A 12,911-nucleotide genomic window follows, 5' to 3' on the forward strand; every position below is an offset into this window, starting at 1 on the left:
TTATGGGTTCAAGCCATTCTCGTGCCTCAGCCTCCCAAGTAGCTGGGCCTACAGATGCGCACCACCACGCCTGGCTAATTTTTGTATTTTTAGTAGAGATGGGGTTTCGCCATGTTGGCCAGGCTGGTCTCGAACTCCTAATCTTAAGTGATCTGCCAGCCTCAGCCTCCCAAAGTGCTGGGATTACAGGCGTGAGCCACCATGCCCAGCCCAACTTTTTCTAAGCGTGCCCTGACCTGTGGGCCCATTCAAATCGCAAACCAGGAGAAGCTGATGGTTTCACACTATAAGTAACTTTCCCCCCGACCCTCCCCTGGGGGCCGCAGCAGATCCACGTGGCGAAGCTCAGCAGCTTTCGGTCTCTGTCTCCTTAGACTCCTCGCGAGCATCCACCGGTGCTGACCACAAGCGCTGTGCACCTCTCTGGGGTCAGACCGTCAGGAATCTGCTTCCCATTCTACACACTTACTCAGTGTGCCGGGCAGATGACTCCAATCCTCCGTCTCCCCGACTGTAAAGCAGTCCTGGACCTCAGCTAGTTCGTGGGAGGAGTCCGTGAAATAACGAGGCAGTCAGCCCAGTGGGGGAAGATTATAAGCGCCCTATAAATGAAGCGGTGGTTGTTGTTATTCTTTTATCTGACCCATAGAGCGTCTGCTTGCCTGCTCTTGTGTTTCTAATGCAGCGCCTGCCTGCGGCGTAGTGAATATTTGTGCAGCAGATTTGCAGCATTTCCGGGTCAGCCTCATTCCTGAGCTCAATACCCACAAATCCAATGGCTTCCAGTGCATCTTCATCTAAATGTTCCTTAAGCAGCTCAAAACCAGTGTTGCCTACAAATGGAAATCACCCTTCTCTCTTCTCCCTGGCCTGCTGTCTATCTAAACCCGCTTCTCTTTCTACAGCTTATCCCTTTGTCACAGAACAATTCTCCCCTTTGCCCAAAGTCTCAATTTGAAAATTAGCTTGGACCTTCTCCTCTTCTTAACTTTAACATCCAATTAATCACCAACGAATTTGAATTCTACCTATGAACTTTTCTGGGCTTTGCCCTACTCTCCCTCCACACCAAAGCTCTGTCAGACCGTCCTGGGCCCCCGCAGTACCTGGTTCCGGGGTTGACTTCTGTTCCCTTCTGCGGTGGATAAAGATCCTGTGGTTGACGCCAGAGGGAATTTTTGATGAGCAGCTTCCCCTGACTGTGGGAGAACGCACCCCTCCACCGCCACTGAACTGACAGGGGAGGGACCCTCGATAGGAGTCACAGCTGAGGCGAGGACCACCTGTGGGGCCACCTGGCCAGGGAGATGGTGCGGTGCCAGCTTCTCTCCTCTGGGAGGAACGCGCCCCTCTGGGTCAAACAAAGAGCCTTCTAAGTCCCAGCTGCGAGTCCCAGCATCAGAGCTAGAGAACAGGCCTGGGGGAAAAAAGGAGCTTTTGAGGTGTGGAGTGAAAGGAAAGCTCTCCCTTCACCCTCCGAAGGTTCACTGGAAAATCAACTCTCAAAAGGCAGGTGAATTGGAGAACAGGCACACAAATTGATTAACTTGTATACAGAGGCCTTCAGACTGAAGACCCAAAGACGCGGGGGAATTGGAGGGGAATTGACCATCTCTATACTTGGGCTCAAGGCAGTGTGGACGACCGTGTAGGAATGTGCCTGGACAGAAAGGGCCTGACCAAACGTGGGCGGGCCGAGGAGGCGCAGGGCCTAACGCGGACAGGAGGAGGGGGCGGCAGGGCCTAACGCGGGCGGGCGGAGGGGGCGGCAGGGCCCCTCTGTCCAGGTTCCTCCCGGCCCCTCTGGGGAGCATCCCTTCCCTTTGTGGGGCAGGGCCCTCTCTGGAACGGGGGTCTGGTGACCTTCAGTCAAACAAGGTAGGTCTAATAATTTCCTCACAGCCAGTTTTTACAGAGAAAGGTGGAGGAAAGTGGGAGTCCTATTTCCAGATTTTATGGCTGGCTTTGGGGAGAAGGGTCCCGGTTCCTATGACTCTCCTGGAGGAACAGGGATTCTTGTTTCTGTGGTACCTCAGCGGAGAATGGGGCTGAGAGGCACGGAGGGCAGGAGAAGGTGGGGGAAACCGTTCGCTTCTGAGGCTGCTGCTGAGGCCTGCATTTTGGGGGATTGTCTTCTGAGTCCCAACAGCAGCTAAGCGATTATTTAAGAATATTTTCAACTGTTAATAGTTTCCATCTATTCAGCCTTTTAAGCTGAGTTGGCCAATCTAATCCTAAAAAATGTTAAACTGTATTTAACCTAAATCTATTTAAATATATGTAAATGATTGTAACTGTTTGCTCCAGCAGAGTTGATGAGAATACCTAGAAATTCTAGCGTGTGATTTTTCTGCTTTTAAAGGGATTTCTTTCTTAATCGGAATGCCTGCTGAGAAACTATTCACAAAAGAAGAGTTCCTACAAACGGGGCTGCCTCCTGCCTGCAGAGAGACGCAGGTTTCTGTGGGCTGTGGGTGCTGGTGGATATCCTAAAATAGCCCCCGGCTGAGACCCTAAAATAGCCCCTGGCCGACGCTTTGTCTCCGTTCAATGGGCAGGTGCAGATTAAAACTGGTATCTTGCAGTCAGGGCTGAGGCCACTTGGGCAGAATCAGAATTTGCCCAGCAAGCAGGTGAGTCATTTCTGGACTTGAGCTGGCTTCACGTAAATCCTATGGGCATCAGAGCCTGAGCCACACATGACCCCGGCCCAAGTCCAGGGAAGTCCCTCCACCGAGTCGTGCCTTAGGCCTCTAGCCTGTGCCTGGGATAAAGCGGGCCTCCCCTTGGCAGGACGGTGAGAGGTGCGCCTTTGTGGAAGGCGATCCATAGTCATGCTCCGGAGAATGTGCTGGGGTCACGGCTTCTAAGACGTCTCTGCACTAACAGTCTGCGGGGCCAGCTTTCCTGTGAGCCCCACACTTTTCTCTTGCTGATAGTAGTGACCAGCTACAGTTTGATGAGCGCTCATTTATTTATTTGTCTGTGTATTTATCCACTTCATCTAAATCCTGATTACTAGCCTACGATACTGGTATCACCCGGATTTTACAGCTAAGGAAACTGGTCCAGAGAGGTTGACTAACTTGCCTGGGATCACACAGATATGAGGGGCCAAGCTATGACCTAGAGATTTTTGGACTTTGAAGCCTGGGTTTTCCCTGTATCTCTCTCTGTGCTGGGGCTGGGGAAGTCCCATGGGAGCAGGATTCTCAGACCTCAGGCCATGGGGACCCGTGCTGTGGACCCCAGGGATGTGATGTCCCTGGCTGCTCATTTCCCCCCGGCTCCACTTCCCTGCTTTTTAAATCCTGGGATTGAGGGAACATATGTCAAAGACGTAGCACACGTGTGGGGCAGCAGCACAGATGATCCACAGTGAGTGAACAGCAAGGCCCATGTGTGGGCTCAGGACAACGGGGACAGCAGCCCCTGGAAAGAGAAATGCCCCCAGGCCTGTGCTCCTGGGCTCCCACCTCGGGTCCCTGGGTCTTCTTTTCTACAATCAAAAACCTTTCTGTTAACTGCTGAAGTCCAAAGCTGGTCCTACATACCTGGGGGAACTCACGCCAGGTAAAGCCAGCATTTACTGAGCACCTGCACAGGTGGTGAGGAATAAAAATAAAGTTCTAAGCCCCAGAGCTGACTAAATGAACCCCTCTTGGTCAGGGGGATCCCTGAGAAACCTTATACGAAATGCCTCGCTCCCCTGCCTCACTCTCTAACACCACCAGGCTTCTTAAGGACTATACAGAAACGGGCCCCTTGGAAAGCCTCCCCCACTGCAGACTTAAACATCCGACCAGCATCCCTTCCCGACAAGAGACCGCCAGCCTCGGAGTGGCTCTGGCCCTCTACGGAGGCTGTGTGCTGAGTATCTTCCTGTCCCTGCTTCACCTTTTGATGGACAGCGTCTGATTGAAATACAGTTAAATGTTAAGTTTCCACACCCAAATGAGCATGGGTCTTATGTAACATACGTGTTAGCCAACTGCACACACTTGCAACCCCCCCCTTCATGAATATCCATGGCTCTTCCTGCAGCCTGGTGAGTATGTGCACCCAGCCAGCCTGTTCAGCATGAATTCCTGTCTCCTTCCCTCTCCTGAAGTGCTTGCTTTTTGGTTTTGGTTGGAGGCCTTTCTTCTCGCCCACAGGCTAAGCTACCCTCCTTTAGAAGTAAAGCTCTGTCTTCTAAATTTATAGATTCTGTGACTTTTCCAGTCCACAGTGGCCAGTGCTTCACGTTGCCTCGAGGGTGGCAGTCCACAGTGGTTCACATGCAATTTTTCTGTTTACTCCTCAGAATCATGTTAGAACCAAACTCCTGTTATTTCTCACTTTGTATTGAGGAAACAAGGCTTACGGAGGCGGAGGAGCTTGCCTCAGGCCCTAACACGAATGGCGGAGCTGGAACTGGAACCAGGGGCACTGAGGCTGGCTCAGGGGTGTTTCTCCAAACCACCAACGCTGTGTGCTTGGGGGAAACGGAAGAAAAGGGAAAAAAAGAGCAGCAGGAGAGCAAATTCATCTCATTAGTAGAATAATACTTTCATCCTAATGTGGAAATCGAACACAGAAACATTCTCCACCGGCTCCCAAAATCCCTTCCGAGTGGTTGCCATCAGTACCTAGACTGTGGGGGAACTCGGGAACACGGCCCCACATCCCTGTAGGATGAACCTCCTTTGAAAGTCCTGAAATCAAGGACCCTGTAGAGTAAACGGGGTTCCCTATCTGACGCACTGGAAGCCAATACTATGACACTGGATTTTTGAGAAAAGAAAAGTTTGCTATTGAAAATCGACTCCCAGGGAGACACGAGTCCACTCAGATCTGTCTTCCTGTGCTAGCTTCATGGCAGTGATTTTATTAGAAAAGGCTCGGGGGCTGGATCCTGGGATTAGCAGGTGACTGGTGGAAAGTCCCTGGGCCTGGGCAGTAGCTCTTCACACTGCCTCAAGGGTGGCATGTGCGAACTCGAGGGTGTGAGCATGAAGCCTGAGGTGGAAATTCAGGCTGTGACATCAGCAAGCGCATTCTCTGCGGCCTCCAGTGGGCCGTTTGGTTCTAGCTGATTTCGGCTACTTCTTTCATCACATATGTGGAGGGAGTGGCAGCGTTTCAGTAAGTTGTTTCCTTTTTTATCTGCCATCCCGTAAACTCAAGAAGTTCTTTTAGTCATTGGTTTCTTTAACTCTTTGGGGCAGGGTTTCAAACAGATGGCCTTTGAAAGCCAGACTCAAGGACGTACTGACACTGGGCCTCAACAGCTTCAGGCCGCATCAACCTAAGAGGCACGCGGGCTCCGGGATGCGTGAGGTGAGGCTCACGGGCTCCGGGATGTGTGAGGTCCAGGCCAGGCCTTCACCTAACCGAGCGCACTGGAGTGACCCCGGAGCGCAGGTGCACCTGGAGGGAAGGACTCAGGGAAGGGAAGAAAGGATTGGCCGGGAGGGGGCTCTTCTGAGCCTGACCTGGCAGGGGCACCACCCAGGCACAGCCCTGCTGTGAAGGTCGATGCTGCCCAGCCTGGCATCACTGTCACCCAACCCTCAGGCAAATTAATTGCAAGTATGTGCCAACATTTTACGTCCAAATTGCTTATCATTTTTTTTTAATGGTTAAAGATGTTTCTTTTTGGAAGAGTATTTGTTTTTGTCTTTTGGGAGAGACTTGGGGGAGGATGTGGCAGGATGACATTGTTAGAATAAGCACAAAAAAAGGACTTCCAGCCACAGTCGACTGCTAGGGATGCTCAGGGCGGCAGCAGGCGTTAGCACTGCGCTCGGAGAGATGGGCTGGATCAAGCACTACGTTCTCTTCTCACCACCTTTTGCTTACTTTGAGACAATTGTGTTTCTTATTTCTAAATGTTTAAATCATGGAACTTTCCACATAGCTCTGATCCATTGCACAACCAGCAGTGTTCTGGCCCCACGCGCTCTGACGGCTGCCTTCCGTGAAGAGCAGCTGCTTTATTTCTCCAAGTGCAAAGGATTCCTCTGGAATTCAGTTCTCCACACCAGGCCTCTGTGTTGGGCTAATGCCAGTCTGCCTTTTAGGGGCAAATCCACTCCAGGGCTCATTTTTCAGGCTCTGGGACCAGAAGGATGAAGATCTGGCCCTGGACTGGGGGGAACTCACCACCCATGGGGCCCACCCCAACTGAATGAACCCTTGCCCAGAGTTCATTCAACCTCTCCTAAAAATGCGAGAGAATGTTCTGGTTTCAGCCCCTTAGTTGAAGCAGTGGCTATTCACCAAGTTGTCTCTGCACACCCCTGGATAAAGAAGTGGATGTTTAGATCAGTCAGTGCTGAGGAGTTGTTAATGAACTCATTCAGGATAAAACTTGAAAGCTGTTGCTGCCACTTCCCCCCTCCCATTCTGTGGGGGAGGAATTCATTTCTCTGGGGAATATTTCTGTCATCTGTTACTTTTTTTTTTTTGAGATGGAGTCTCACTGTGTTGCCCAGGCTGTAGTGCAGTGGCACAATCTGGGCTCACTGCAACCTCTGCCTCCTGGGCTCAAACGATGCTCCTGCCTCAGCCTCCCAAGTAGCTGGGATTACAGGTGTGCACCACCATGCCCAGCTAATTTTTGTATTTTTAGTAGAGATGGGGGTTTCACCATATTGTCCAGGCTGGTCTGGAATTCTTAACCTCAAGTGAACCACCCGCCTCGGCCCCCTGAAGTGCTGGAATTACAGGTGTGAACCATGGTGCCCGGCCTGTCTATTAGTATTAATGTTCCATTAAAGTGAACATTTCCCTAACTAGCTGTTCTACAGTGCATCTGGTTTAAGGTGGCCTGTTCTCGCAGAGCCAATTTATCCACACTTCCACCCTCCGTGGCAGGAAGAGTGAGCTCAGCCTTGCCTCCCCTCATCCATGGGAGCATGGCCTCCTGTCTCCTGGCAGGTGCATTTCTAACATCACCTTGTGATGGATTTGTGTTTCTTGATGTCAGTCTCACATTTCCTATATAGGACAAGGCAGGATTTCCAAGTGAGATTGTCAGAGGGACAAGACCTTTTCATTTTGTTGTACACAAAACAAACTGAATTAGTTGACAAATTATTTCATATAATTTTGTGCCATGAAATTGGCTCTTTTGCTTTCTATAAGTTTCCTACTATTGGTATCTAGTAAAAGGGGCTCATTGCATGATGTGCTAGAAGCCAATACTATGACACCGGGTTTCTCAGAAAAGAAAAGCTTGATATTGAAAGTCGTCCAGCTCATATCTGCCTCTCCGTATTGGCTTCATGGCAGTAATTTTATTAAAAAAGGTTCACTGGGTGGATCCTGGGATTAGTGGGTGACTGGTAGAAGGAAAGGGGAGGTCTGGAGAGTCCTTGGGCCTGGACAGGGTATTAGTCCATTCCCACATTGCTGTAAAGAACTGCTGGAGACTGGGTAAATTATAAAGGTAAGAGGTTTAATTGACTCACAGTTCAGCATGACTAGGGAGGCCTCAGGAAACTTACAATCATGGTGGAAGGTGAAGGGGAAGCAAGGGGCTTCTTCACATGGTGGCGGGAGAGAGAAGTGCTGAGTGAAGGGGAAGAGCCCCTTATAAAACCACCAGATCTCATGACAACTCACTACTATCATGAGAACATCATGGGGGAAACCACCCCCATAATTCAATTACCTTCACCTGGTCTCTGCCTTAACATATGGGGATTATGGGGATTATAATTCAAGGTGTGATTTGGGTGGGGGCACAAAGCCTAACCATATTGTTCAGCCCCTGACCCCACCCAAATCTCATGCCTCTTTCACATTTCAAAATCAATCATGCTTTCCCAACGGTCCCCCAAAGTCTTAATTCCTTTCAGCATTAACCCAAAAGTCCAAGTTCAAAATCTCATCTGAGACAAGGTGACTCCCTTCTGCCTATGAGCCTCTAAAATCAAAATCAAGTTAGTTACCTCCTAGATAAAATGGGGTTACAGTCATTGGATAAATACACCCGTTCCAAATGAGAGAAACTGACCAAAATGAAGGGACTACAGGCCCCATGCAACTCTGAAATCCAGTGGGGCAGTCAAAACTTAAAGCTCTGAAATAATCTCCTTTGACTTCATGTCTCACACCCAGGTCACACTAATGCAAGAGGTGGGCTCCCACAGCCTTGGGCAGCTCTGCCCCTGTGGCTATGTACGGTACAGCTCTCCTCCCTGCTGCTTTCATGGGATGGCATTGAGTTACTATGGCTTTTCCAGGCACATTGTGCAGCTGTCAGTGGATCTACCATTCTGGGGTCTGGAGGATGGTGGCCCCTTTCTCACAGCTCTACAAGGCAGTGCCCCAGTGGGGAGTCTGTCTGAAAGCTCTGACCCCACATTTCCCTTCCACACTGCCTGAGCAGAGGTTCTCCATGAGAGCCCCACCCCTGCAGCAAAGTTCTGCCTGGACATCCAGGCCTTTCCATACATCCTCTGAAATCTAGGTAGAGGTTCCCAAACCTCAATTCTTGACTTCTGTGTACCTGCAGGCCCAATACCACATGTACACTTCCAAGGCCTGGGACTTGCACCTTCTGAAGCAACAGCTTGAGCTGTATGTTGGCCCCTTTTAGCCACAGCTGGGATGCAAAGCACCAAGTCCCGAGACTGCACAAAGCAGCAAGGGCCCAGCCCCAGCCCCCCAAACCATTCTTTCCTCCTAGGCCCCCCAGTCTGTGATGGGAGGGGCTGCCATGAAGACCTCTGACATGTCTTGGAGACATTTTTCCCATTGTCTTGGCAATTAACATTTGGCTACTTGTTACTTATGCAAATTTCTGTAGCCGGCTTGAATTTCTTCTCAGAAAAATGTTTTTTTACTTTCTATCCCATCATTAGGCTGCAAGTTTTCTAGACTTTAATGCTCTGCTTACCTTTTAAACATAAATTCCAATCCCAAACCATCTCTCTCAAGTTCAAAGTTCCACCAGGGCTGGGCAAAATGCTGCCCATCTCTTTGCTAAAGCATAGCAAGAGTCACCTTTATTCCATTTCCCAAGAAGTTCCTCATCTCTATCGGAGACCACCTCAGCCTGGACTTCATTGTCCATATCACTATCAGCATTTTGGTCAAAACCATTCAAGAAGTCTCTAGGAAGCTCCAAACTTTCCCACATTTTCCTGTCTTCTTCTGAGCCCTCCAAACTGTTCCAACCTCTGCCCATTACCCAGTTTCAAAGTCACTTCCACATTTTCAGGTATCTTAATAGCAGTACCCCACTCCCAGTACCAATTTACTATATTAGTCTGTTCTCACACTGCTGTAAAGAACTTCCTGAGACTGGGTAATTTATAAGGGAAAGAGGCTTAATTGACTCACAGTTCTGCATGGCTGGGGAGGCCTCAGGAAACTTATGATCATGGCAAAAGTCAAAGAGGAAGCAGGCACCTTCTTCACAAGGTGGCAGGTAGGAGAAGTGCCAAGCAAAGTGTGAGGAGCCACTTATAAAACCATCAGGTCTCATGAAAACTCACTTACTGTCATGAGAACAGCTTGGAGAAAATTGCCCCCATGATTCAATTACCCCCACCTGGTCTGTCCCTTGACACGTGGGGGTTATGTGGATTGTGGGGACTATAATTCATGATGAGATTTGGGTGGGGACACAAAGCCTAGCCATATCAGGCAGTTACCTCTTCATGCTACCTCCTCGGTCACATGTGCAAATTCGTGGGAGTGAGCACGAAACCCGTGCTGGAAATTCAGGCTGTGATGTCAGCACATGCGTTCTCCACAGACTCCAGTGTTCATTTGGGCTCAGCCCATTTTCACCAGCTCCTTCATCTCATGAGTAGAGGGAGGGCTTGTGTTTCTCAAGTTGTTTTTTTTTAATCTGTCATCCTGTAAAATCAAGAATTTCTATTAGTCTTTTTTTTAAGCTTTTTGAGGCAGTTTCATTATTTCATACACTAATATTTTTCTTCTTGAATGAAAATCTTTGAAAGAAATATCTTTTGTTTCTTGTTGAACTTCCCATAAAAACCTATCTATCCCTAGACTTTATGTGCAAAAGGATAATAATTATGTAATAAGATGATACATAATTATCTTAATTAATATAAAGATTATGATTCTAAAATAACCTATAGAAATATTAGCTGTGTTTAGGTGACCATCTTATTGGTTATTGTAAATGATCTATTTTCAAGATTTATGAGAAATCTTGATGAAATGAGAAATCAAGATTTATGTTACATTTGCAAATTTAAAAATGCATTCAGCAACTCTTTCTGATTGACTTCTAGGAGCTGAGTGTTGTGCCTGGGCCCTGCGGCTGCAGAAACGTCCTGAGAAAAGCCCGTTGCTCTGGTTCACTCTTGGCAGGGCTCTTGGGCCATCAGATGGCTGGACTCACTGTTTTCAGAGGATGTGAGCTAGGGTGGGGGCGGGCACATCGAGGGGATGTCTGGGCTGGTCTGAAGAATGATTCCAGGTCCGTGGTGTTAGGTGTTCTTGGTGAAGAAGGGGCTGAGCTGGGGAGGCTGTTTCAGGTGAAGGGAGAATAATGAGGTGCTAGAAAAACAGGTGCAATTCTGAAGAATCCTATGCATCTCAGGCTGGTGACAGACATGACATGCTCGAGTCCGCCCCGCCTCCACGAGGCATGGCCAGCAAGCGGGGATGGGTGGGGGAGCAGCTGAAGGTCAGATTATGTTAAAAGCTGCAGGAACAGACTCAGAGAGCCTGCTGGGAAGAGGCATGGGGTGGATGCCTTAGGCTGCTTTTTCCAGTCACTGATGTGGAAATCACAGGACTGGGTCACCAATCATATAATTAATATCTGTAGGAAAAATGTCAGCAGTGTCCTCAGTGGGAGGATGGAGGATGGCCTCATGAATTGAAGGAGTAAGTGACATAATTTGAGGCTCATTGGAAAAGTCCAAATTGTTTACACACCAGGCTTATACAGTTCCAGAAGTCATCCCAAATAAAGTGATTTCTTTGGTGTAGACGTGTGAGATGGAAATGTCCTGCATGGCGTTTAGGTTTCCAGACACCTGTGAGCAGCATCTTATAGACAAATATGGCTCAGAAAGGTCCATGCCAGCTCGCTCCTGGCAAGGAGGCCTCGGCCCTGGAGGAAGTAGCCCCTCAGTCCGTCCTCTCTGTCCTTTCTCCTCTGCCGTCTCGCTGGGTGCAGAGTTCCCTGGCATCTCTGGTGCTCCCTCAGTCTGTCCCGGTAACCAGATGTCCTTCTGGTGTAAGGGAGCCATTTCCAGGGGAGAAGTCACTTTCCCTGGTCAGGAAGCCCACCCTGGGGTTCTGTGCCCACACTCAGGACCACAGTTCAGTTCTGACTTCCCCAGCTGAGCAATGCCCCCTCCCTTTACCCAGCCACCAGTGCCTCCTGAGTTCACAGGTGGGAGCACCAGGATGTCCTAGTCTAGGGGATACAAAATGACATCAGGCTAACAGTCTCACAACATTGCTGACACACAGATGGGGTGCACCCTTGGCTTGCTGCTTGCCAGGCATCGGGGACCAAAGACAGGTCAGATCCTCTGTGCTGTCAGCTGACCACGAGTGGGTGCTGCAGACAGAGAAGTAACTAGAGACTGCGGTGTGGACAGGGCAGCATGGAGCACACACAGGTGTGGATATTCAGCAGAGGTCCCCCCTCAAAGGCCATGCCTTGTGGCCAGGGACCTCAGCAGGACAGTGAAGCTAGGTGGCCCTGGGCCCAGCGTGCCCATCCAGGGTGAGGGGAGCCACGTCCAAAGGCCATGCAACCTTGGCTTGACTTTGACCTGGGCCAGCACTGCCTTCGAGGGGATATGCTGTTTGCAGGCAGGAGTTTCAGGGAGTGGGGACCCATGATGAGTATGTGTGCGGTGCTTCACGGCTCTCTGGATGGGCATGGAATCCAGCTACTTGCTGGGAAGGTGGGAGGCAGGAACCCGGGCAGGTGCATTTGTCCTGGCATTAGGGGCTCAGGATGGAGCTGGACACACTTCATGAAACCCAGGCAGAAGCCCCTTCCCATGGACCGGGGTGTGATAGAAGCTTTGTGAGGGTGCTGCGAGTTGGGGTTCTGCCCAGACTTTACGATGGCTTTTCTAGACCTTCTCCCTGAGCCCCCGAGGCTGTGGTTACACTGCATAGCTGGCTCCGGAACCTCACTCAACCCTCACTCCCTCCTGGTGGTCATACTTCTGTGCTGTGCACCTGATGTCCCTCCTGCGAGCCTCTGTCCCCACATGCATCCTGCACTGTGCACCTAACGTCCCGCCTGCAAAGGTCAGCCACCTCACGTGTCCTGCGCTGTGCACCTGACATCCCGCCTGCAAAGGTCGGCCACCTCACGTGTCCTGCACTGTGCACCTGACATCCCGCCTGCAAAGGTCGGCCGCCTCACGTGTCCTGCACTGTGCACCTGACATCCCGCCTGCAAAGGTCGGCCGCCTCACGTGTCCTGCACTGTGCACCTGACATCCTGCCTGCAAAGGTCAGCCGCCTCACGTGTCCTGCGCTGTGCACCTGACATCTCTGCCTGCGAGGGTCGGCGGCCTCACGTGTCTTGCACTGTGCACCTGACGTCCCGCCTGCGAGGGTCTGCCTTCGTGTGCGTCCTGCACTCTGTTCAACTTTGCACGTTTGGCAGCCAGTGTTGGGAGGCACATTGTAGGTGTTCAGTCAGCTCCACTCCCATGGCATGGGGGCTGGGCCGGGTGCAGGTAGGAAGGTTTGGAATTCAGGAATCTGGCAGGCTGGCGGTCATGCCACCATCCAGGAGGGAGACTGATGGGGTGGAGGCAGGTGGCAGGTGGACCTCGAGGTCAGGGCACAGCCGGTTCCCTAGAGGAGGTGATAGTTGAGGCAGGCCTTGAGACATTTAGTATGTTGTTAGCTGTAGGTGCTCAGTAAATGCCAAGAGTAAGGTTGCCAACACTTAG

Source organism: Pongo pygmaeus, chromosome 5, assembly GCF_028885625.2.
Source record: "Pongo pygmaeus isolate AG05252 chromosome 5, NHGRI_mPonPyg2-v2.0_pri, whole genome shotgun sequence".
In the NCBI taxonomy this organism is placed as follows: Eukaryota; Metazoa; Chordata; class Mammalia; order Primates; family Hominidae; genus Pongo; species Pongo pygmaeus.